The 24,911-nt window shown below is 43.5% G+C and overlaps 2 protein-coding genes across 11 annotated transcripts in view; one reads left to right on the plus strand and one right to left on the minus strand.

The window, feature by feature from the left end:
* Positions 1-13,700, minus strand: part of HOPX (HOP homeobox) — a 34,170-nt gene extending 20,470 nt beyond the window's left edge. Inside the window, exon 1 of the mRNA XM_060299408.2 lies at positions 13,193-13,700. The gene's annotated coding sequence lies outside the window, so the exon portion shown is untranslated. The remainder of the gene's footprint in view (positions 1-13,192) is intronic.
* Positions 1-24,911, plus strand: part of LOC115865665 (RE1-silencing transcription factor-like) — a 284,605-nt gene that overhangs the window by 62,569 nt on the left and 197,125 nt on the right. For 4 of the 10 annotated variants that reach the window (XM_060299399.1, XM_060299404.1, XM_060299402.1 and 1 more), the window contains one exon: positions 22,988-23,048. The exons of 2 other annotated variants lie outside the window; for them this stretch is intronic. The gene's annotated coding sequence lies outside the window, so the exon portion shown is untranslated. Of the gene's footprint in view, positions 1-13,916; positions 13,946-21,836; positions 21,963-22,987; positions 23,049-24,911 lie in introns of those variants that run through there. 4 more of the 10 variants (XM_060299400.1, XM_060299401.1, XM_060299403.1 and 1 more) reach the window with 4 other exon arrangements.

The following is a 24,911-nucleotide window of genomic DNA, read 5'->3' on the forward strand; positions in this document are numbered from 1 at the left end:
TTGACATAGAGTTGCTTGTAGTAGTCTCTTAGGATGCTTTGTATTTCTGTGGTGTCTGTTGTAACTTCTCCTTTTTCATTTCTAATTTTATTGATTTGAGTCCTCTCTCTCTTTTTCTTGATGAGTCTGGCTAATGGTTTATCAATTTTGTTTATCTTCTCAAAGAACCAGCTTTTAGTTTTATTGACCTTTGCTATTGTTTTCTTTGTGGCATGATATACTTATTTCTGCTCTGATCTTTATGATTTCTTTATTTCTGCTCTGATCTTTATGATTTCGTTTCATAAATATCATTTATTTCTGCTCTGATTTTTATGATTTCTTTCCTTCTGCTAACTTTGGGTTTTCTGTGTTCTTCCTTCTCTAGTTCGTTCAGGTGTAATGTTAGATTGTTTATTTGAGATTTTTCTTGTTTCTTGTGGTAGGCTTGTATAACCATAAACTTCCCTTTTAGAACTGCTTTTGCTGCATCCCATAGGTTTTGGATCGTCGTGTTTTCATTGTCATTCATCTCTAGGTATTTTTTGATTTCCTCTTTGATTTCTTCAGTGATCTCTTGGTTATTTAGTAACATATTTTTTAGCCTCCATGTGTTTGTGTTTTTTACATTATTTTCCCTGTAATTGATTTCTAATCTCATAGCGTTGTGGTCAGAAAAGTTGCTTGAAATGATTTCAATTTTCTTAAATTTACTGAGGCTTGATTTGTGACCCAAGATGTGATCTATCCTGGAAAATGTTCTGTGCGCACTTGAGAAGAAAGTGTAATCTGCTGTTTTGGGATGGAATGACCTGTAAATATCAATCAAATCTATCTGGTCTATTGTGTCATTTAAAACTTCTGTTTCCTTATTAATTTTCTGTCTGGATCATCTGTCCATTGGTGTAAGTGAGATGTTAATGTCTGCCATTATTATTGTGTTACTGTCAATTTCCTCTTTTATGGCTGTTAGCAGTTGCCTTATGTATTGAGGTGCTCCTATGTTGGGTGCATATATATTTATAATTGTTATATCTTCTTCTTGGATTGATCCCTTGATCATTACGTAGTGTCCTTCCTTGTCTCTTGTAAACTTCTTTATTTTAAAGTCTATTGTATCTGATATGAGCATTGCTACTCCAGCTTTCTTTTGATTTCCATTTGCATGGAATATCTTTTTCCATCCCCTGACTCTCAGTCTGCATGTGTCCCTAGGTCTGAAGTGGGTCTCTTGTAGACAGCATATATATGGGTCTTGTTTTTGTATCCATTCAGCAAGCCTGTGTCTCTTGGTTGGAGCATTTAATCCATTCACATAATTATCGATATGTACGTTCCTGTTACCATTTTCTTAATTGTTTTGGGTTTGTTTTTGTAGGTCCTTTTCTTCTCTTGTGTTTCCCATTTACAGAAGTTCCTTTAGCATTTGTTGTAGAGCTGGTTTGTTGGTGCTGAACTCTCTTAGCTTTTGCTTGTCTGTAAAGCTTTTGATTTCTCCCTCGAATCTGAATGAGATCCTTGTTGGGTAGAGTAATCTTGGTTGTAGGGTGTTCCCTTTCATCACTTTAAGTATATCATGCCACTCCCTTCTGGCTTGTAGAGTTTCTGCTGGGAAATCAGCCGTTGACCTTATGGGAGTTCCCTTGTATGATATTTGTCATTTTTCCCTTGCTGCTTTTAATAATTTTTCTTTGTCTTTAATTTTTGCCAATTTGCTTACTATGTGTCTCAGCGTGTTTCTCCTTGGATTTATCCTGTATGGGACTCTCTGCGCTTCCTGGACTTGGGTGGCTATTTCCTTTCCCATGTTAGGGAAGTTTTTGACTATAATCTCTTCAAATATTTTCTCAGGTCCTTTTTCTCTCTCTTCTCCTTCTGGGACCAGTGTAATGTGAATGTTGTTGCATTTAATGTTGTCCCCGAGGTCTCTTAGGCTGTCTTCATTTCTTTTCATTGTTTTTTTATTTATTCTGTTCCGCAGCAGTGAATTCCACCATTCTGTCTTCCAGGTCACTTATCCATTCTTCTGCCTCAGTTATTCTGCTATTGATTCCTTCTAGTGTATTTTTCATTTCATTTATTGTATTGTTCATCTCTGTTTGTTTGTTCTTTAATTCTAGATCTTTGTTAAACATTTCTTACATCTTCTCGGTCTTTGCCTCCATTCTTTTCCCGAGGTCCTGGATCATCTTCACTATCATTATTCTGAATTCTTTTTCTGGAAGATTGCCTATCTCTACTTCATTTAGTTGTTTTTGTGGGGTTTTATCTTGTTCCATCATCTGGTATATAGCCCTCTGCCTTTTCATCTTGTCTATCTTTCTGTGAATGTGTTTTTTGTTCCACAGGCTGCAGGATTGTAGTTCTTGCTTCTTGCTGTCTGCCTTCTGGTGGATGAGGCTATCTAAGAGGCTTGTGGAAGTTTCCTGATTGGAGGGACTGGTGCTGGATAGAGCTGGCTGTTGCTCTGGTGGGCAGAGCTCCGTGAAACTTTAATGTGCTTGTCTGCTCATGGGTGGTGCTGGGTTCCCTCCCTGTTGGTTGTTTGGCCTGAGGCAACCCAACACTGGAGCCTACCCGGGCTCTTTGGTGGGGCTAATGGCAAACTCTGGGAGGGCTCATGCCAAGGAGTGCTTCCCAGAACTTCTGCTGCCAGTGTCCTTGTCCCTTGGTGAGCCACAGCTGCCCCCCGCCTCTGCAGGAGACCCTCCAACACTAGCAGGTAGGTCTGGTTCAGTCTCCTATGGGGTCACTGTTCCTTCCCCTGGGTGCCAATGTGCACACTGCTTTGTGTGTGCCCTCCAAGAGTGGAATCTCTGTTTCCCCCAGTCCTGCCAAAGTCCTGCTATCATCAAATCCTGCTAGCTTTCAAAGTCTGTTTCTCTAGGAATTCCTCCTCCTGTTGCCAGACCCCCAGGTTGGGAAGCCTGAGGGGGACTCAGAACCATCACTCCAGTGGGTGGACCTGTGTGGTATAAGTGTTTTCCAGTGTGTGAGTCACCCACCCAGCAGTTATGGGATTTGATTTTACTGTGATAGTGCCCCTCCTACCGTCTCATTGTGGCTTCTCCTTTGTCTTTGCATGTGGGGTATCTTTTTTGGTGAGTTCCAGTGTCTTTCTGTCGATGATTGTTGTCAGTAGTTGTGATTCCGGTGTTCTCAAAAGAGGGAGTGAGAGCATGTCCTTCTACTCCGCCATCTTGAACCAATCCATGGTTTGTTTGTTTTTTACTTATTTGCAGCTTAGTTTTCTTCTCTGTAAAATGTGACTAAAAACTTCCTTCCTTGCCTATTTACTCCAGTTGTGAACCAGTGAGATTATTATTCTCATGAAACAATTTAGAAAACTGTAAAATAACATACACATTTCTAGAAGTGTTATGATTATTTCTTCAGCCAGAAAAGTGAAGCTATTGGGCCACATGACCTTTGAGATCATTTCTCTTTTAATATTCTGATGATCAGAATGGTCTGGGTTTCAAATCATCATGTTATTCTTCATCAACAGTTTACTGATGTCATTGACCTGAGCAAGGGGAGTATAGTGGCCTCTTTTAGCCTATGTCTCTGATTTGCTGAACACTTTGTGTCTAGTTTCCACTTCAAAGAACAACTGAGGGGCCTATGAAATATTTTGAACCAAGGTGCTTTTTAATATTCAGCCTATCTGTTAAATTAACATGACATATAATTTGTCATCACTTAAGTGAGGACACTTAATTGTAAAAGGGGTGCTGTGAATAATTACACCAGAACAACAGGCCTACATCAGAAATGTCCCAGGCAAACCTAGATATCTGGTCCCCTTATTATATGTAAAAGGTTAAATTTTTCACTTAGGTGTGGGAGAGTAAAAATGCACCTGTTGAATTTAGGCATCTGAGCTGCTGTTAGTAAGATGCAGGTCTACTAGGATCTTAGAGGACAGAACCACATACACCTATCCAAAGTAATGAACAGGAGGCTGCTTTTTGCTCTTAAGAAAGCATACTTGTTGCAGCTCTGTGGTTAAAGATAAGAGGATATACCATAGCTTCAAACTTCCTGACCTTTCATTTTTATTGCAGTTTGAATACATAGAACAGAAATTTATCTGGTAGGGTGAATAATGCTTGGGCTTCTGCCTGCTTTGGGTATTGTTAGTATAGTTGTGCTAATGCTTAGTAAGTGTGAATACCCATTACATATCAAACAGAGTTTGGTCCTATGATCAAATATAAACAAAGGAACAAAACTGGCTTGTACTAGAGATTTCCATGGTGCAGAGCCAGGGCTTTTCAAACCAGATAACACAGGAAGCATGAGACTTGTGAAGTAAATTGAATCATCAGCTCTCCTCTTTGAAAATCTCTGATTCCCTAATACACCAAGAAATTAGACAGAGTTCTGTTATTGGTTGGGGGGGTGGTGTCTCAATATTTCTAAAGAAAACCATTAAACATAAAGGGAAATTTGCACTGCTAAACCTAGATGCAAGTAACAAAAAGATCAAATTTCTAAAGAGTTTGTGGAGAAGAAAAATGGCACAAATAAGTCAAAATGGCAAATATTCTTTTTATGTTTTAGAGTATGTTATTAATTTTTGTGTGACCCATTTAGCTTCCTAATTATGTTTTATTTAGTAGAACATTAATTGTATTAATTAAGTCATTAGGGAGGCGTGTGTGTTTGTTGCATAGAAAAGGAGGGATGCTCAAAAACTTAAATGCTGATGATGGAAATCAGTCTGATATTTTAAAAATTTAGTCCCTATAAGCCACACATAGATAATTGAGAATCAAGTAGAATTGTCATATTTCTCTATGACAATTCAGTCACTTTAGAATGTTAAAAAATTAGTTTCTTTCTGAAAATGTTCTCATTCCAGTGCCTGACTCTGAAAAGGGCTGTTCATTTGTAATTCTGGGGACATGTCATCATGCTTTATTGTTTTTGAAAATGTATTCTGGGTTCTACAATATTTTTGCCTGAACCCTAATTACCGAGTAAGGAACAGTAGTTGGGGACCTGCATGGGATGGCACATGCATGATCGGTAGATGTTTAGGGTGCCCGCTCATAGGCCTTTGAAACCTGCCCATTGTAAGCAGGCATAACTTCCTCGGGTTGTTTGTGCATTTGCAGAAAAGACTCTTTGATAGAATGGAATTCTCTCTTTGCACAAATACACTTGAATCAATTATTATTTTTTATGGTCCAACTACCATTCTTATTTTATGACTGTACTTTAAGTAATGGATAAAATAACACACACCTGGTTCTTTGTAGAGCTCCAAGTTATGCCAAAGTCCAGCCATGCATGCTGCTTGTTGCCATGATACTCAGTTATATGGACCTTATTTTTTCCCCCATCGAGTGGTTTTTATGAACAGGTGTTCAACTAACGGGATAAACAGAGGGTGTGCTGCTCTAGCCTAATCATTAACATCACAAAATAATTGAAAAGGACAGATAACACCAGAAAGCTACCTCTGAACCTACAGTAGATCCTTTCTCTGAGCATCAGACATAATGTTGCAGAAAGAGGCTGGATGGAGCCTCAAAAGACCCACACTCTCCTTCCAGCAGTAGCACTTAAATCCCCAAGTGACTGTGGACAACTCACTTAATTGCTTTGAATCTCCATTTCTTCATCTATAACTGAAGCTGTTATACTACAACCACAGGGTTGTAGTAGGATTCAGTGAGATGGATTAAGTTTATGAATAGCATTATAAATTATAAACAGTATATAGATACAAAATACCATTATTAAGGTTCTAATCCAGCTTTCCCAGTGATTCAGGATATAATGTTGGGCAATTAATAACATTCGTTTTTGCAACCATTAGTGTAGCAAAACATTGTAGAAACTTCATCAAACTTATGCCTAAAAAGATTTCTTAGAACATTTCATTCGCTTTGTCCAGTAATCAGTCACCCATACGGAGAAATTAAATGCTTCTAAAACTGACCAGCCAAGTTTAAGAAGATGACATTGAGAAGGAGAGATTGCTGGGTATCACACTCTTTAAGTTCCAGAAAATTATTTTGGTCACTTTTTAAAGTCTTAGTAAAGGAACACAGAGAAGCTCCTAAATGTTTGAAATACTAGACTAGAACTTATGATGTCACGCATCTCCATTTCTTATGGACAGTTCAATATTCCATATTGCTTAAAGAAAGCGTAGGCCATCTAGCCCACACCTCTCCCTTCCCCTGTCTCCCACCAACCAGATCTAAAGGGTGGTTGAGTATACGTGCGAGTGTATTCATTATGGCATCATTGGTGAGAACTGGAGGCAGAAGACTAAAGGATTAGATAAGCCAATAGTGTATATAAGTAGCAAAGTTACTATATATATGGAGTTAGAAGTAATGCATTGGAAACATTAGAAATATAATCAGCTATGTAGGTAGACCTACAGACCTAATCAGCTATGTAGGTAGACCATAAAAATATGGTGTTGAGTTAAAAGAGAGAGCAAAAAAGAGGGAGAGTGGGAGAACAGAAGAAATAGAATGAGATGTAAAAGCTAAGAAGGGTCTTGTGTGCACTATGAATTAAGGAATGTGTTAACTCAACATGAGCCTAAAGACCAAAAAAAGGACTTGAATTAGAAATGAAATTAGAACATGAATTAGGACTTGAAATGAATTAGGACTTGAAATTAGAACACTGTTGGACTGCCCCATCTTTCAGAGCTTGTCTGTGTAATTCTTTCCAGTGTATTTTTTTCATAATGAGGGAATACTTCATGGCTCACCTAATACCCTTCATGCTGCAGCCTACACCAATCCCTGGGCTTGGTTTCTTCCCCGAAGGGCAAGGTGAATAGCTGGTCATTGTTCTCCATGACAGTACTCCACGCTTTTCAACACCATCATCAAATGGCTTTCTAGTCTTCTCTTATCCAATTTAAATAACACCAGGTCATTTTGCCACTCTTTATAGACTTTGAAAAAATTATTTCGTCATCTAGGAGCTCTTTTTAGCAGGTTCCAAGGACTCTCCTCCCTTTTAAATTGTGGACCCCTGAACCGGGTACCGTGCTAATGAAGGCAGAAGAGGCCTCCCTCTTTCTTCACTCCTGCTTCAAAAACTTCAGTTTTAGTCATTTCCAAAGGATGCTAGTCTATTGGGGCCAGCCAAAAAGTTCATTTGGGGTTTTCCATAAGATCGTATAGAAAAACCCAAATGAACATTTTGGCCAACCCAATACTATCCACAAAGAGTGTGAAGAATACACAATAAAGTGTTAGACATTTCTGGGCATAAATTATTGAATTAAAGATTTTTATAAAACAGATTCTACTCCTGAACCAATAGACTAGAAATCCGGAAAGGAGGCAGGGAATATAAGCCCTAGGGAAAATTGTTTATGTAAATTTCCTAAGGGAGAAACCTCACAGGAAGGAAATGAAAAGACATCAACAAAGACTAGACTATCTAAGCAGATCTGTCATGCTCTTAAGAATTACAGGAAATTTCCATCGTGATCCATCTAGATCTAATGGCTGGAATGACCACCATTAGTTTTCTGCCCACTGTACTCTAAGAGGTTAGAGCTGATCAATGTCTGCCTTATGTTGTTTATGACTTTGTTTTTGTTTTAACATGTAAAGATAGAATAGTTCATTCATGAAAGATCTGAGAGGATTTTTATGTTTGGTCACATTTTATCAAAACCACCAGAAGTAAATTATAAGAAATTATATGAGGGTGGGTAACAGTTAACTTCCCTACTTTCAAAAGAGCTTCTATCATGACCTAAACATGGCCATAAGCTAACAAGAGCCTAAAGCAAATATCAGAGTAAGCTGACCTTGTGATTAACGATTCCTTGAATGCCCAGCATTCATACTGAACTTCTTTTTAGTGAGCCAATATAAATAAACAGCTCTCTGTCTGGGCAGGACGGATACAGTGCTTCCCACAGGGAACCTGAGTCAAAGCGGGAGTGAGTGACTCGGCAGAGAGGCCAGAATGAGGCATGGGGAGGTCTGGGCTCAGAGTCAGCTCAGCCTCCAACTAATCCTAAGATACAGGGCAACTCTCTTTACTCTCTTGTACCTTCATATACTGTATTCACAAGTAACCATAGAGTATATTGCTCATGGCCAGGAATTGTTGAGAATGAAAGTGGCCACTATTAATAATCCACTGGGACCAGTGATGTTTTAGGCTTTTACCTCCTGCTTTAAAATTCCATTATAGCTGAAGTAGAGCTGAAAATAGGACTGGGTTCCTGACCACCAGACCCCTACTCTGCTTCCCAGGCTAGGCTGTCTACATGGGACTGTAGACCTGTCTACACTGCCAGGACCTGCCTATACTGGAGTCCTGTGGAAGAGTGTTCACCATATCACCTAAAGATCAATGAAGGCATTTTCCCAGCAATTAAAAAGGACAGCCTGACCTGCACCTGCTTTGTCAGGCACTCATACATCCCAAACCCCGCCTGTGTTCAGAATCAACAGCAATGGAACGCCAAATCCACATCAAGGTCACATGAAAGGCAGGGGAGGCCAAGGGAGCCAGGGCCAGGAAGGGGGCAGATGCAGACAGCCCCTGTGTCAGGACAGCCCCTTTTATTTGCAGCCTCAAGCCTGTTCTCCACTGGCCCGAGGCCTGTGGACAGGATGGGGTGATCCAGGGGCTGCCTTGGGATGCTCAGGTGTTGGGTTTTGGGGTTGTTTTTTTTTTTGGCCTCACCACGTGGCATGAGGGATCTTAGTTCCCCGACCAGGGATCAAACCCTCACCCCCTGCAGTGGCATCATGGAGTCTTAACTGATGGACTGCCAGGGAAGTCCCTCCTCAGGTGTTGGTTTTTAACGGGCAGATTAGTACTTCATAAATCGCTCTGGGCCACGGGCCACGTTCTGACAATTTCATCATTGCATAGCCCTGTTCACCTGGCTTTTTTAAAGTTGGAGGAAGCCATCAACAACATCAAAAAACTAATCCGTGTTAGGTCATGACACAATCTTAACAAAATGTGCCCAAGGGAAATAAGCCATTCCACACTAAGAGAATTTGGAAACAAAGATTAAGGGAAAATGTTTTTTAAAAAGTCATCCAAAGAAGGCAGAAATTCTGTCGCTGTTTTACAACCCTATTTCATCAGCGGTGCAAAAAAAATTTTTTTTTAATTTACTCATTAAAAAATACTTTTTTTTTGGTGAAACTCTGAATGGCAAGAAGAAGGAACATTTGGCTTCCGAACAGCAGCATTAAACCAATTTTGGGGTGTCGCCCTGGTGGCAACAGCCTAATCCTTTCCCCAAACACTTGGGTCCCCATATCCTTGGGACCCAGGATAATGCTTACTTTCCCCTTCCCCTCCTCACTGCTGTTCTCACCAATGAGGTCTCTGTGCCACCTGGCTCCCCACAGCCTGCAGACTCTACTTCCCCAGAGGGAGGCTAAGTGCACCCCTGACCACATCCCTCTTCAGAGGCTAGACCTACCTAGTACAGCTGCCACTTGCCAACAAGAGCTGCAGCAATCTGAGCTTTCTGTATGGAAGAAAGGGCCGTCGGAGTCACAGGAACTAAGGGGACCCAAGCTGCAGGACTGGGTCCTCAAGGAAAGAAGCCCCTTGTCACAAAGCCTGGGCAAGCTGTTCTGCCAGTGCCAGCCTTCTGCCCTGGAGAAGGAAGCTGGTAATATTTATAAAGCCCTGTGAGCAGAATGTATTGACTTTTTATCTCTACTGTAGTGACCTTAATGTGACTTTCCATTTCTCAGAAAGATAAATGAAATGCAGCCATCTCCGATGAGGACGAATGCATTTAACAAAGAATAGACTGTTGCAGAAAAAGAAATCTCTCAAGGCCCACAGTGTGCAGGGAGTTTCCTATGGGATGTGATTTGAGGATTTCTATTGAAAACTTCCAATTCTGGTATATTTTTCCCCAGCAAGCTGCTTGGGATTCTGACCAGTAGGGATTATAAATTTTGCCTAAAACTTTGACTCTCCTGATTACTCCAAATGGTAATGATATTTATATAACATTTCAAAGAACTCCCAGATAAACATTATCTTGCTGGAACCTATTAATATACCAGGGAGGGACATAACTCATTAAACAATTATTGTCTATTATAACTTTTTTTTTTTTTTTGCGGTACGCGGGCCTCTCACCGTTGTGGCCTCTCCCATTGCGGAGCACAGGCTCCGGACGCACAGGCCCAGCGGCCGTGGCTCACGCGCCCAGCCACTGTGCGGCATGTGGGATCTTCCCGGACCGGGGCACGAACCCATGTCCCCTGCATCGGCAGATGGACTCCCAACCACTGCGCCACCAGGGAAGCCCTATTATAACTTTAATTAGTTTTCCAGAGCTGGGTAAGAAAAGCCCTAAGGGGATGAGACACTAGAAATTATCGGACTTGGAGGAGAGATGGGAAGTCACTTGAAACATGATCAGCTGGCCCAGGCAGAGCAGGTGAGGCGCTGTGGCCCCAGGGGCGGCCCTACAGCTACCCCTTCAGGGGCACATGGTGCCAAGGTGAGGGACAGGCAGGAAGAACAGAAACCACAAACCTCACTCCACTCACGCTTCTGCCTGTGCTGACCCGGAAATCACGATGAAAAAACCTTGTGGTGCTGAATCAACCCATCCCAGTGCTGAGAACCCGGGCTGGCTCCGCAAAGAACCACCTGGCTGTCCCCCGGAGCAGGGCGCCTGGTGCGTCCACTGCGGATCTTTTCAACGATTATAATCTTCTGGCTTAGACCAGATATTATGTAGGAAACAAAAGGAAGCTTTAGTTTTTGTTTTGTTTTTTGCGGTACACGGGTCTCTCACTGTTGTGGCCTCTCCCGTTGCGCTCACGGGCCCAGCCGCTCCGCGGCATGTGGGATCTTACCGGACCGCGGCACGAACCCATGTCCCCTGCATCGGCAGGCGGACTCTCAACCACTGCGCCACCAGGGAAACCCGAAGCTTTAAGTTTTGAAACATCCCTTCTCACACGTTAGCACAATCCTTATATAATGTACCTTTGAGGCTCTAATTCCTCCCGCCTGCTGCCGGGAGCATGTCTGGGTTCTAAGGATTTGCTGGAAATGAGCCGGATACCCTATCCTAGCTAGAATTGGAAATGTCGTGTTGAGGACCTAGAAGTAATGGTCTTGGGGATCCCTCATCCTCTGAGGTCCTGTTGCTGTCCTCCCTGGGCCCTGGGACAGGGTGGTCGGGGGTTGTGTGGTCGTGTGGCTAAGGGCAGACCCTGCCCTCTCTCTGGGTCAAGTGAGGGGTTTGGCTGTCACCGGTTCTCATCCTCAACTGCACATTAGAATCACCTGGGGAGCTTTAAAAAGCAGTGCCAGGGGGCCACCCACCCAGGTGTTCTTATTTAATTAGTTGGGGCTGAGCTCAGTCCCAGGTATTTTTAAAAACAGTTCTCCAGGTGTGCAACCACTGCATTAGATGATCTCTGGGACCCTTCCAATTCTATAAAAGTCCACAATCCTGACGGTCTGGTCCTCCACTTTATTTTTTGAATGGATTTTTTTTTCCAAAAATACTCATTTTCAGTCTGTTGCATAGGTGAATCCTTAGAAATGCTTTTAATTGTTTAAAAAAGATGGATTGTTAAAGTATTGCTTGTTGAGTATAATTGGCATCTAATACTGCACGTTTAAAGTGTACACTCTGATAAATTTTCACATACGAGAAATGGTTGCCCAATCATGGTCGTGAACATACCCATCACCCCCAAACCCTCCTCATCCATATAACCCTCTTCTCTGGCTCCCCTTCCCTAGGTAACCACTGGCCTGCTTGCTGTTACTATAGATTAGTTTGCATTTTCTATCATTTTATACCATACAGTATGTACTATTTTTTTGCCTGGCTTCTTATTACTGATGTCCTTGTACTTGAGATTTCAAGCTCTTTAAGAACAAGAGCCACCTTTTATTTCTTGTCTCTTCCTCCTGGCCCCCAATTTATCTTTGCTCAGAGAAGCCCCTTAATCATTATTTGCTTAATGGCAATCAGACCTTTATGACCTTACAACTGAGCTTCAGTGTGGTGGCAAGAGGTGCCTCCTGTGTTAATGGTCTCAACTCCCCACTACTTCTCTGTAGCTTCCTAGTCAGCAGTTTCAGTTAAAACATAACGCATTTGTTTAAACCAGAGGTCTTCATTTAGCAGCACGGACTGCCAGGAGTCCAGAAAATGAGCATCAACATGAGTGTTGGGGGCAGGGGGCAGGGGAGCAACCTGGGAAAAGCTCTTGGATTTCCCCAGATTCTTAACCCAAAGGGAGGAACTATAGAATTCATGCCATGCTTTATTCCTTATTCTAGTCCTACATGCATTTTATGAATATGATATCTAATTATAAACCTACTATCTGCTCCCCCAACTCTTTCCTTCCTCAGTCCCCAGTACCTTTGTTTTGTTCTCTGGGCTCTGGCTATGCTTAACCCTACTCACTAAATACACTCCAGGGCCCTGTTGATTGTCAGGGCTACCTGGGAATTTTTTGCATTCCTCTTACCTTTTAGATGTTCTCACCTAAGCTTTGTGGTGTGTTGTGCCTTTAATTCTTATTCCACTTTACTTAACAACTTAACTGGATACCTGGTGCTCAAATATCACAAACCTATTATTTCCTCAAAACCCCAGAGCATGGGATTCCTTTTCACCTTAAACAAGACCGATGTTTTCGTTGTTATAACTGTTAAGCGTTATGAGAACCAGACGTAACAACAAATAGCACTGCAAATTCAGTGGAGCCACCTCTAATCAATCCAGAGACACCTCCCCTTCTGGGAGTTTTGACTCCTTTTGGGTCAAAAAATATTTTAAAATGATACTATGTCTGATTTTACAGCAAGAAGTAGAATCGCAATATCGACTTCTAAATGACAGAAATTCATATGCCTCTGGCACGGTCATATAAGCGCTGGTTTCACTGTGTCTTTCAGATAGGAGAGAGCAAGAAAGACATCTCACCTGCTGGCCCAAAGGCCAACACGGACTCCCCCCAGCTCCAAATCCACCTCCACCCCACGCAGGTTCTCAAGCTTCTGATGCCTCACACCCCACAGCATTCTCTGGCTCCCCGCTTGGGGCCGGCTCTTAACTTCCATTCTCCCTTTCACCTCTACCTTTTCCCATCAGAATAGCAAACATGGTCATGACAGCATTTCAGTCCAATCTCTATAGAAGTTCATTCCCCTGCATGAAAACAAACCTCTGAAAGTTACTTACGTGGAGGTGGCAATGGCAAGCCCTGGATTTGGAAGCTAAATTGGCTGAAGCCAGCCTGCTTAAATGGCGAGGCTGGCTGACGCAGGCTGTGGGTAGCACGTTTATTTATGCCTGTGAGTGCACACTTAAGCGGGGACCTGAAAAACCTGCAGCATGGGCAGGAGGAGAACACCTGAGAGTTCCATCTCTCCTGGTTATTCAGGTTTAGTATTCAGGTGGAGAGTTCTGAGCGTCTCATGGAACTTTCTCGGCACTGCTTCTTGTCCCTGATCTCTTTCTTAGCCGAGTCGATCTCTTCAGCAAGATCAGATGAAAGATGTGCGGCTAAGAGAAGGAAGAAACACCGGACCCTGGACCCTTGCGCTGTGCTCCTTATTTTGAGTGGGCTTCCAGTTAGATGTTGCCTCATTTCAAAACGTAGGCTTGGTGAGGATGATTTCACAGCTCTGCGGGCTGGATGCCAAGCTAAGAGCCTGGACAACTGCCCAATCAATGAAAAGTTGTTTTTTTTTTTCCCAGGCACAGAACATACAAATAATAGTTATAAGGGAGGATCAGGCTAGCATGATACAATTTTAGGTCCCCTTAGAAAGCAATTTTAATTTCTTTCCCTCTGCATCTGGATTTCCCTCCCAATTGCCCCTCCCCTTCCTTTGTTAATGAAATTCCTATCTGAGAGTTGCAAGATTCCCCAAGAGAGCTCAAATAAAAAGCCAGTGTGTGAGCAAGGCTGTGGGAAGATGCACTCTCAGGGTAAGTGTTCAGTGGCTTGTATGACCATCAAAGGAAGTGCTCCTAAGGGTGAGGGTATGTGTGTGGGCGTGGGGACCCGGTTAGTCAGTGTTTATCTGGATTTTACAGCTAGATACAGCAGTCAACAGTCAATTGCACGACACTAAACACATTAAGTGGGTTTGATTTTAAGAGGATGAAGGAAGAGAGAGAGGGTTTGGTGAGATCATTTATGGGAATATCTGTGTGTGTTTGCTGGTACACAGCACAAACTGCTAAGTGCCACCCAGATATACACATCCTATATTTTTCACTTCACTGGAGCTAGAAAAGGCCCACTTGATTCTCTTGGGAACAGCAGCTGTATGTGAAAGAACAGCAGCAATCATTCAGAATATTTCTTTCTCTCTTGGAAAAGGGAATAATGGTTATAAAACATGTGTGGGAGAAAAGCAGAGACAGGGGTCTTAGCCTACCCCAACCCTGGTTACCAGAGGAATTCTTTTGTTTCTGCCTAATTCATTGCCTAACTTTGACTTCCAAATCTGGATTCTTGCCTCCCAGACTTCCTGAATGCAGGGTCTATGTCTTGTTCATCTTTTGACACCCACAGTGCCTGGCACAAATTATTATGACAATGACGGTGAGGATGACAATGATAATGGTGATCTAGAATCTAGAGAAACTGACTACGCGCCAGGTTCTGTGTAAAACACTTTACAGAGTTTGCTTATTTAATCCTCATAACTCTATGAGTTAGCTTCTTATTGCTTATTTAATCCTCACAACCCTATGAGTTTGTTTTACAGATGAGGGAACTGATACTCAGAAAAATTAAATGACTTTCCCAAGGTCACAGCAAAGGGTAGAATTTGAATCCAGATCTATCTGGTTCCAGTGTCTAGGTTTATACTCAGGACTGATTTGAAGAAATATTTTGAAACTTGCCTAAGAATGTTTTCACCTATTCTTCTGTGCTTACCTGTTTATCATCGGTCTCCCAGAATGTGATTTCCATGACCTTAATGACCTTGCCTACTTGTCCACTCTTGTAACCCCAGCACCCAGCACAGTGTATGGCACATAGTAAGGGTTTGCTCAATAAATATGTGCTATTTACTCAGTTTCTAAATTCCTTTGAAGGCTGTGCAAACCAACAGGCAGATGGTCTGACATCAGCAGAGTCTCATCTTGTTTCAGACACATTTTTTTTGCTCTTGTATAATGCATTGGCTTCAAGCTGTTTCTCTTTATCCATGTATCATGGATATGAAACTAAAAGTGGCTAAAACCATAGAGCAGTTTTACATCAATTAAGAACTCTGCAGGTATGTGGTTTCAGGTTGTCCAGTGGTGTAATGAGGTCACCAAGAACCCAGGCTTTTTCTATCTTTCATTTTGTAGCCCCCAGTGTGGCAGTGTTGCCTCTCCTCATGGTGGCAAGGTTGCTGCAGTAGCTCAGTACATTACATCCTTAAACAGGAACATTCAAAGACAGGTAGGCCTGTCTTCTGTGGCCTACCTGTGGGCCTTCTCCTTAATATCTCTGTTAGAGAGGAAAATCTATCCAGAAGACATTAGCAGTTTTCCAGTTATGTCTCCTTACTGAGAAGTGGATCAAATGACCACCACATTGGCTAAATCCATCATCTGCAAAGAGGAAATGAATCACACTGATCAAGCTTCATCTTATGGGCCCAGGAGAAGGTTCCACATTCCCCAGACAAATTTCCCTGATATCTAAACAAAATCAGGGTTCAGTTAATAGGGAGGTAGTTGAGAAGTGCTACCAACAGTTCTGCCAATGCAAGAAATCCTTTAAAGTATGATAACCTAAACATCTTTAGTGCTTAGGCACCAATCCTGGTCTCAAAAATTGGGTTTCACAATATCAGTTCTCAATTTCTGTGTGCTTTTTTTTTTTTTTTTTTTAAGTGAGAAAACGCTTTGGCTCTCAGCAAAATTAAAACTATTTCATCGGGCTTCCCTGGTGGCGCAGTGGTTGGGAGTCTGCCTGCCGATGCAAGGGACACAGGTTCGTGCCCCGGTCCGGGAAGATCCCACATGCCGCGGAGCGGCTGGGCCCGTGAGCCATGGCCGCTGAGCCTGCGCATCCTGAGCCTTTGCTCCGCAACGGGAGAGGCCACAACAGTGAGAGGCCCACGTACCGTAAAAAAAAAAAACCACAAACTATTTCATCAACCCACAAATAAGGGAAGTAGCTGGCCACAGTGATTTTTTTCTATAGGTTTAGATCTGAGGTCTTTATATGACCACTGATTTTCTGCATATCCAAGGAATAGCACACCATCTATCAGCCTCTCCTCTTCTCCTGTGTCAAATGGGATTGAGGATGCTGTTGACGTTTTAGAAACGTCAAGTCTAATACTGCAACTAATTATAAAAGATTGCAAAACAGGCTATAGGGGTTTAAGGTTCATTTTCCTGCTCCTCCTCTTGTCTATTACATTTCGGTGGATAACATAATCCTACATGTTTGCATCTGTCTCTGCCTCAGAGCTCCAGCTACTGCCTGGGATGTGTGAACTAGAAATATATGATTGATACAGTAATTCTCACATAGTTCTTTTTCTCCTGGTGGTTAACAAACTTCCAATTAATACCTGCAGATAGGTACTTTCTTCTCTTCGCTGTTCTAGACCTTTTCCTTGTGGTAAGCTTCAGGAATTCTCTTCTCGATTGTCACAATCAAGAGAATTAGGATGAAGGATGAGGTGAGCTAGATGTTACGCTCCACAAGGAAATAGCAATGTCTGGGGGTTGGTAAAAAAAAAAAATAAGTTTTTGTTGAGTGACTGGAAGAATGGCGGAAAGGAAAGAATATGGACTTCTGAATCATTTAGACTTGGATTCAAGCCCCACCCCTGCCATTTACCATCCATGTGATCCAGGGAACGTTGTATAACTTCTCTTAGACTCAGTTTCCCCAGCTGTAAAATGGGAGTAATGACACTTATCTCACAGGTTTGCTGTAAGGACTATACATAATGTAGGTAAATTATCTTAGCATAGTGTCTAGAACATAGTACATGATCAATAATTAGTAGCTACTGCTAATACTTAAAACAGGATGCCAGATTTTCCTTAGTCTTCTTTGTAGAGCCCACACACGATGGGCACAAAGTATTTAAACCTAAAACCCCCAAGTGCTACAGCAAACAGAGGTGATTGGTAGAGCCGCATAGAAGGCAGTGATATCTGGACAGCTGTTCTCTTCTTGCCCAAAGCTAGAGATCCCTGAAGTGCAGAGAGCCACATTATGAATATGGAACATATGGAACCAAGCAGTGGTGCAGAGAGAGAAAAGCCATTCCTTGAGGGACAGAAAACTACCAAAGGCATTTAAGAAAATTCACTGTGAAGGATACAAACCTCCCAAGGGTCAAAATCTGACTCGTACAGAAGCAAATGGGGAAAAGGGGTAACCAGAATATAGAAGCATACCTGCTGAAAGTTCTGCCCCACCAGGTATGAACTTGCAGACAGAGAGACTGAGAATTCTCTACAGATGGTGTGGGAGTTCTGACTCCCAGAGTGCCCTTCCTGGTCCAGCCTGGCTGGGGTGCAGAACAGTGTGGGAAGTAGAAGAGAATCAGGAGACGACAGAGAATCTGGATCTGGAAAAAGATGCCAGCTGGCCTGGGTTGGAGGTGTTTCCATTGGCTACTCCTGGCAGTGGGTTTCACAAGTTCCCTGGTGAAGAGGGACTGGAAGTCATGACATAATCACACTCTGTATTCGTTGTAGTTTGTTGTATACCTAGTAATGATTAGGTCATCCACTCGGTGAACTGCGGGTATTTCATTCTAAGCGTGGATTCCATCCCCTTACCTAATCCATCTGTTGTCCTCATGGAGTCCTGAGTCAGCTGATGATTGGGGGTTAAGATGCTGCAGCCTATAAGCAGCGCCCATGAATGAGTGGGCCTGGGCAAGGCGGTTCCCTCTGGCGTGGCCCATGCTGCCTTTTCTTCTCATTGCATTTCGTTTCACCCAGGGAGGGCATGAGCATTGTTTTCCTTTGAAATCCCATTCATGCTAATGGTCAGAGGAGGGGAAGGCCCTTGGTAATGTGGAGCCTCCCCCACGTCTGTGGGAGGAGGGTGGAGGGAGGCATCTCTCTTCACCCATGGATGACTGGCTTCGCCCATGACTCCCTCAGCACTAGGACTGAACGCCGCTGGCAGGAGCTGCAAGAGAAGCAGTGTGTGCCATTCTCAAGGGGCGGGGCAGGGTGGTGGGGGGACGGTGGATCCTCACCTGAGAGGCTTCCTCTTCCATGAATAACTGAAGGATGTTGCAGGTCGGGGCCACCTCAGCCTGCTTGTACTCCCCTAACACACGGGTGAGGAAAGAGTGTCACCACACCCACTACTGAAATTTCAGGGATGGGCCCTGTGCTTTTAGAAAGCAGCGGGTGGGGAGCAGGAGTGAAAAAAACAAAATCCTTAGGTAAAAACTCGCTTGACTGGGTGTCAAAGCCAGACACAGTCCTTGTTCTGACTGTTGCACAGGGCGGGGGCGGGGGGGGGGATCTTTACAGCCGCTTCTAACAGCGACTCACAGAGCCCCAGGCAGGAGACGAAGAGCAGCCCCACCTCCTCCCCATGGGTCCCCCCAGCTCTGAGCTCTGTTTGTTTAAGACATTTGACTTCTGTGAATGATTTTACTTGGGAACAGAGGAAGAAGAAAGGAGGACTGAGCTAATAAAAATATATAAAGTTTGAAGACAGAACAAAACAATTTGCATGCTTTATAGAGTGGAGAAAGAAAGGGTTGAAAATAATTTGGGCTAAAATTGTGGATCAGCTGAAGGGAGAGAAGAGTTTTCATTAGAAGCTACAGACCTGGGCTTCCCTGGTGACGCAGTGGTTTACAATCCACCTGCCAACGCAGGGGACATGGGTTCGAGCCCTGGTCCGGGAAGATCCCACATGCCGCGGAGCAACTAAGCCCATGCGCCACAACTACTGAGCCTGCTCTCTAGAGCCCGTGAGCCCACAACTACTGAAGCCCGCGTGCCTAGAGCCTGTGCTCCACAACAAAGAGAAGCCACTGCAATGAGAAGCCCGTGCACCACAACGAAGAGTAGCCCCCCACTTGCCACAATCAGTGAAAGCCCGCACAGCAACAAAGACCCAGTGCAACCAAAAATAAATAAATAAATAAATTTATTTAAAAAAGAGAGAGAGAGAGAGAAAACCCCAGGGAAGGTGGGGAAAGAAGGAGGGAAGGGAGTGTAGATCATCTCTGAAAAAAATGTCTGAAGGTCTTCATTTCTGCTTTTGGCAAAAATATGCTGTGGTCTGATTTTGTTAACTAATTCAGTGCAATTCTGCTCTATGCATTTCAGCAAAACCCTGACTCCTCTGTGACCTTCTCTGAGGTCTCTGTAATGAGGCCCTGGCAGTGCAGTGGGCAGTGATTTGAGGTCTCCTGTAAAATGTCTTGTGATGTGACGCATTGCATAAACAGTGGGGTGCACCCTTGTGTCTGGTTTTCACCTCTCTGGAGAGTCAGCTCCCGGATTCATCTTTCCAATGGTTCTGAGGAGCCTGCAAGAGGGCCTCCTGTCCTGAGTTGATCTCCCAAAGCTCACACCCCTGACTTTGTTCTCTGACTCAGAGGGAAATGAACTCTGCATTCGTCATGGTGCTGCCAGTGGATGCCCCATCTGTCCCAGGGCCAGATCTCAGGCTGAGGATGATTCAGGGTGGTACCAGGGTTCAAAGGAAAGGCTTTGGAGATCTGGTTCAAACCTAGGGTGAACAAGCTTCCTGGTTTTCCCAGAACTGTCCTGGTTTTAGCACTGAAAGTCCCATGTCCCAGAAAACCCCCTAGTCCTGTGCAGACTGGGATGGTTGGTCACCCTATCCTAGTTCTCTCACTTCATAGCCAGTAATTTAAACTCTGTGAACCTTAGTTTCCCCATAGGTGAAATGAGGATAATGATAACAATATATGGTATTAGAGGACTAGGGTTGATATCCATCCATAGATTGTTCAGGAAGAAAAGAGGATTGGGTGACAAAAATTATGTCTTTCTGCCTCTGTTGCAAGAAGGAGTAGATGTCTCCTCTCCCCAAGTGTTCTTACTTTTCCCAGTGTAGGTGTGAGGACAGCACTTGAAGATTCTGGAACCATCTTCAGAAAGCCTTGCAGGCCCTGGCTAATGCAGAAGGGTGGATTAAGGGCTCTCCCAGCCCTATGATTATCTGATTAAGTGATGGCAGAAGCAGATACCTGCTTGCAGAAGTCATGTTTAGAGCTACTACTTGGGAGTCACAAATAAGGGATTATGAAGCCTTTTCTTTTCAGTTTCTTTGCTGCCTCTTGACTATCGTCTGCAAAGATTCTAAACTAATAGTCATGTTCTTTTGTTCTTTTTTTTTTTTTTTTTCCTGCATGACTGTCTCCCAGTAAGTACTGTTTCAGGGCTGAAAAAGGAAAAGAAGTCAATGTTTTCAAAGGACACCCTTGCAAGGCATTTGCAGCACAAGGGTGGATTTCACAAGCATCTTAATCCCTGGCAGTGATGGCTGAGGGCTGTCTTGGAGACCAGAAACATCGGAGCAAGAACTCAGATAACAAAAGAGAGGCGGAGGGGATTATTATTCAAATGCCCAGATAAAAGAAGGCCTTAATCAAAGACACCATAGAAAACAAGCCACAGGCTGATAGGGAGTATTTGGAACATGAAGGTGTCAAAGGGATCCAGGCTTTTTCTGAAAGGAAGGAAAAGACTGGGGGAAATGGTCCTTCATTAATTGAGCAGAGCTCTGTCAGTGCTGACGACAGGAGGGACCTCTTATTAGGAAGATGCCAAGGGCAGGGGACTATTCAAAGTGCAAACATCTTCACCACCCCAGGCCTCTCACCCCCATCGCAAATGAAGTAAGAATCATTAGAATTAGTGCCAGGTTCTGACTGAAAATAGAAGTCTTCAAACGTTGGAAAATTCAACATGCGAGACTCTGGCAGTGGTAACAAACTAGTTTGTGTCCAAGGCAACTGATGGCACAATTTTGCATAATTAGGACACCTCTGGGAATAGAGAGAAAAAAGGGCTCTCCAATCAGGAATTTACTGATTTACATAAACATTTAGTGTGACCGGCCGTTTCAAAGCCTACAGTACCTCCTTCACATTTACGTTCTAAAGTAACGAAGGGGCAGAATGCCAAGGACAGCGACATTGCTAGCTTTGGGGGCACACAAAATGGCCCACCAGATTCTGGGGAAATCTGCAATGTAGATGTTTCTAGGTTACCAGATCATCTTTTCTCTTGTGCTTCCCACTCTTTTCTAAAGAAAATTAAATTCTGGAACGGTTAGTTTAAAAGTCAAGAAACTTGAGTTTCCCTGGTGGCGCAGTGGTAGAGAGTCCGCCTGCCGATGCAGGGGACACGGATTCGTGCCCCGGTCCGGGAAAATCCCACATGCCGCGGAGCGGCTGGGCCCGTGAGCCATGGCCGCTGAGCCTGCACGTCCGGAGCCTGTGCTCCGCAACAGGAGAGGCCACAACAGTGAGGGGCCCGTGTACCGCAAAAAAAAAAAGTCAAGAAATTGGATTATCAGAGTAGCACATTAAGGCATGCCCATTAACAGCATAATAAATCACCCCAAAGCTCAGCGACTTAAATCAACCACAATTATTTTATTACATTCCCCAGTTTCTGTGGTCAGGAATTCAGGGAGGGCTTGGTGGGGAGATTCTGGTCTGGGATCCCTCATGTGGCTGCAATCAGATAGCGGCTGGAGCTGGAACAGCAGAGGGGCTAGAGGAGCTGCAGTCTTGCTGGGTATCCCTCTCTTTCTTCATACAGTCTCGGGGCCTCTCTATGTGCTCTCTTCAAAAGAACTGGTTTGTGCTTCCTCCTCACAACATGGCAGGCTCAGGACAATTAAAACTGCTCCAGTGCAAGTATTTCTGCTTCCAAGACAGCAGCCGCATCAAATTTCATGACATGGCCTCAGAAGTCACGCAGCATCTCTTCTGCCACATTCCATGGCTTACAAGTGAGTCACAAACCCACCTGGATTCAAGGAGGAATTAAACTTACTCCTCAGTGGAGAAATGGCAAGGCTCTCGAAGAGCAATGTGGGCTGGGAGATATTGTGACCATCTTTGGAAAATATAATATGCCATAAAGTATAAATAACTGACGATCATAGCCTTTAAAAGAAGTTTTTGTATTTTAAGAAAATAATGTTAGTCCAAATAAATCTCTATATTAGTGGAATAAGTATTGAAGAACCTTACATTAACTACCTTTAGTCTCTTCTTCTCCACAGTACTTATGACTATTTAGGGTAGAACAATTGGGTGTAATGTGCTATATTTGCTAGGGCTGCTATAACAAAGTACCACAAACTGAGTGGCTCTAACAACAGAAATGTATTGTCTCACAGTTCTAGAGGCTAAAAATCTGAGATTAAGGTCTTGGCAAAGTTGATTTTCCCTGAGGGTTATAACAGAAGAACCATTCTATGCCTCTCCCCTAGCTTCTGATGGTTTGCTGGTAATCTTTGCTACTCCTTGTTTTGTAGAAGCATTGCTCCAACCTCTGCCTTCATCTTCACATGGTATTCTCCCTGAGTGCATGTATCTTGTCCAAATTTCCCCCCCCCCTTTTTTTTTTTTGCGGTACGCGGGGCCTCTCACTGTTGTGGCCTCTCCCGTTGCGGAGCACAGGCTCCGGACGCGCTGGCTCAGCGGCCATGGCTCATGGGCCCAGCCGCTCCGTGGCATGTGGGATCTTCCCAGACCGGCGCACGAACCCGTGACCCCTGCATCGGCAGGCGGACTCTCAACCACTGCGCCACCAGGGAAGCCCCCAATTTCCCCTTTTTATAAGGACACCAGTCATATTGGATTAGGGACTCACCCTACTCCAGTAAGACTTCATCTTAACTAATTTCATCTGCAATGACCCTGTTAACGTATAAGGTCGCATTCCGAGGTACTGGGGGATAGGACTTTAACATATGAATTTGGGGGGGGACACAACTCAACCCATAACATGTCTCTCATTTTTTGAAAGAAGGAGCTTCTTTTGACGTGGTTTCTGAAAGTATGAATGGAAGAGCAGGGCCCAATCCCAGGTAAAATTTTCAAATATTATATCTATCTTCCCCTTTCCATGGCCCTGGCCATTCTCTTGTATCTCCTAAACACCTTCTTTAAATTTTAAGTAAAGGTTTTCATTAAGGCTTTTAATGTCATTAGAGTATTTTAGGATTAAATGTCCTTTTTGTTAAAACGCAATGATCAAATATTGCTTATGGGGTCTCATTCCCTCCCAAATTTTCTATCGTCCTAATGCCCCTAGTTATGCAACTTCATATTGCATAGCATTTTTCAAGACTTTATCCTCCTTGTAACCTGGATCTCACCTATACAACAACCTAGTTCATTTAAGGAGGCTTAAAGAGCAATTTATTGATTTGGGGGATTTGAGATTTTTCTCTCTCAGTATTAGGCAGACATTTTAAATTTTATTTCCTTTGGACGTCTAAAGCAAAAAGAAAATAAAACAGGCACATCCCGCTGCCTCATTAGGGAAGCCACAAGTCTTTGGCTTTTCTAACCTAGCACTTACCTTGCACTTGATGTTTTTAAAATACCATCCAATCATTAAATAGCCAGTTCCTACTACATCTTTGTAAGATGTGAGAATTCTTGCCTTTTTTTTTTTTTTTTTTTTTGCGGTACGCGGGCCTCTCACTGTCGTGGCCTCTCCCGTTGCGGAACACAGGCTGCGGATGCGCAGGCTCAGCAGCCATGGCTCACGGGCCCAGCCGCTCCGCGGCATGTGGGATCCTTCCCGCACCGGGGCACGAACCCGTGTCCCCTGTATCGGCAGGCGGACTCTCAACCACTGTGCCACCAGGGAAGCCCAATTCTTGCCATTTTAAGTAGAGGAAATTGAAGCCAAAAGAACCAAGGTGACCTTTGCAAGGTGAAATAACAAATGAGGAGTAGACCCAGATATCCACCATTTTATGAACTAAAACTTTGTCCTGTGCAAGCCCAGGGGTAGATTTTCATGACCACATCCTTTTCTTCTCTTCCCAGAAGCCAAATGCCCACTTTCCCCTTTGCTCTGCAGTCATTAGAGGGGCAGCAGGAAAGGCAGGAGTTAGCAGATGCCCAGCAAATAAGGATGCCTAGCAGATACCTACTGAGAGCAGGCTTGTTATTAGTGTTTGTAAAACACCCCCTGGAGAGTCCCAGAAATCTTAAGGGAAAACTTTGGAATATGAAGCCCTGAGTCAGCAGGTGGGCATCCCAGTGCAATCTCTTTTGCATTTGCTGGGTGGTGAGATCTGAGAAATTCAGGTCATATGATAATAATGAAAAAGATACGGAAGGTGTTCCTTCTAATCCTAGAAAACTGTAATCTTCTTAATCACAGACTCTATTAGAAACAGGCCCCCCAAAATACTTTGGTCTGGTCTTATGCCAATAAACGGCAATAGCAAATTTTACCCTTAATTCAAGGAAGGTCTGCAGGAAAGAATCCCAGGCATCTTGTGTGGTTGCCTCCCCAGGAAGGTCAGTAGGCACCATGATGCCCTCTGGTATTTGCAAAGTTCTCAGTTATTTCTCTGGTGAGGAAAGCTTGCATATAATTGGCTGGTCCTATCCTTGAGTGGAGGGAAATCAATGACATGCACATTATCTTGCTTAAGGTAATTCAAGATGCTACCCAGATGAGCATGTTCCTCTTAGGCAGGCCAACAAGAAGCAAGAAGCCAACTCACATCACATTCTCCTCTCCTGAGCTACCAAACACACCTGTTCCTTGTTTTTCTCTTTAGTCATTTACTTTAAAACGGTGACTAGCTTTCTACTGGGCAGAAGTATATCTAGTAAGGTATGCTTCGCTTTGATTATATGATACTTACATGGAATAGCACGTGATACGGACTTCTTTATGAGCAAGGATATAAATTGAGGCTTCT

This window comes from Globicephala melas, chromosome 5 (assembly GCF_963455315.2).
Source record: "Globicephala melas chromosome 5, mGloMel1.2, whole genome shotgun sequence".
NCBI classification, from domain to species: Eukaryota; Metazoa; Chordata; class Mammalia; order Artiodactyla; family Delphinidae; genus Globicephala; species Globicephala melas.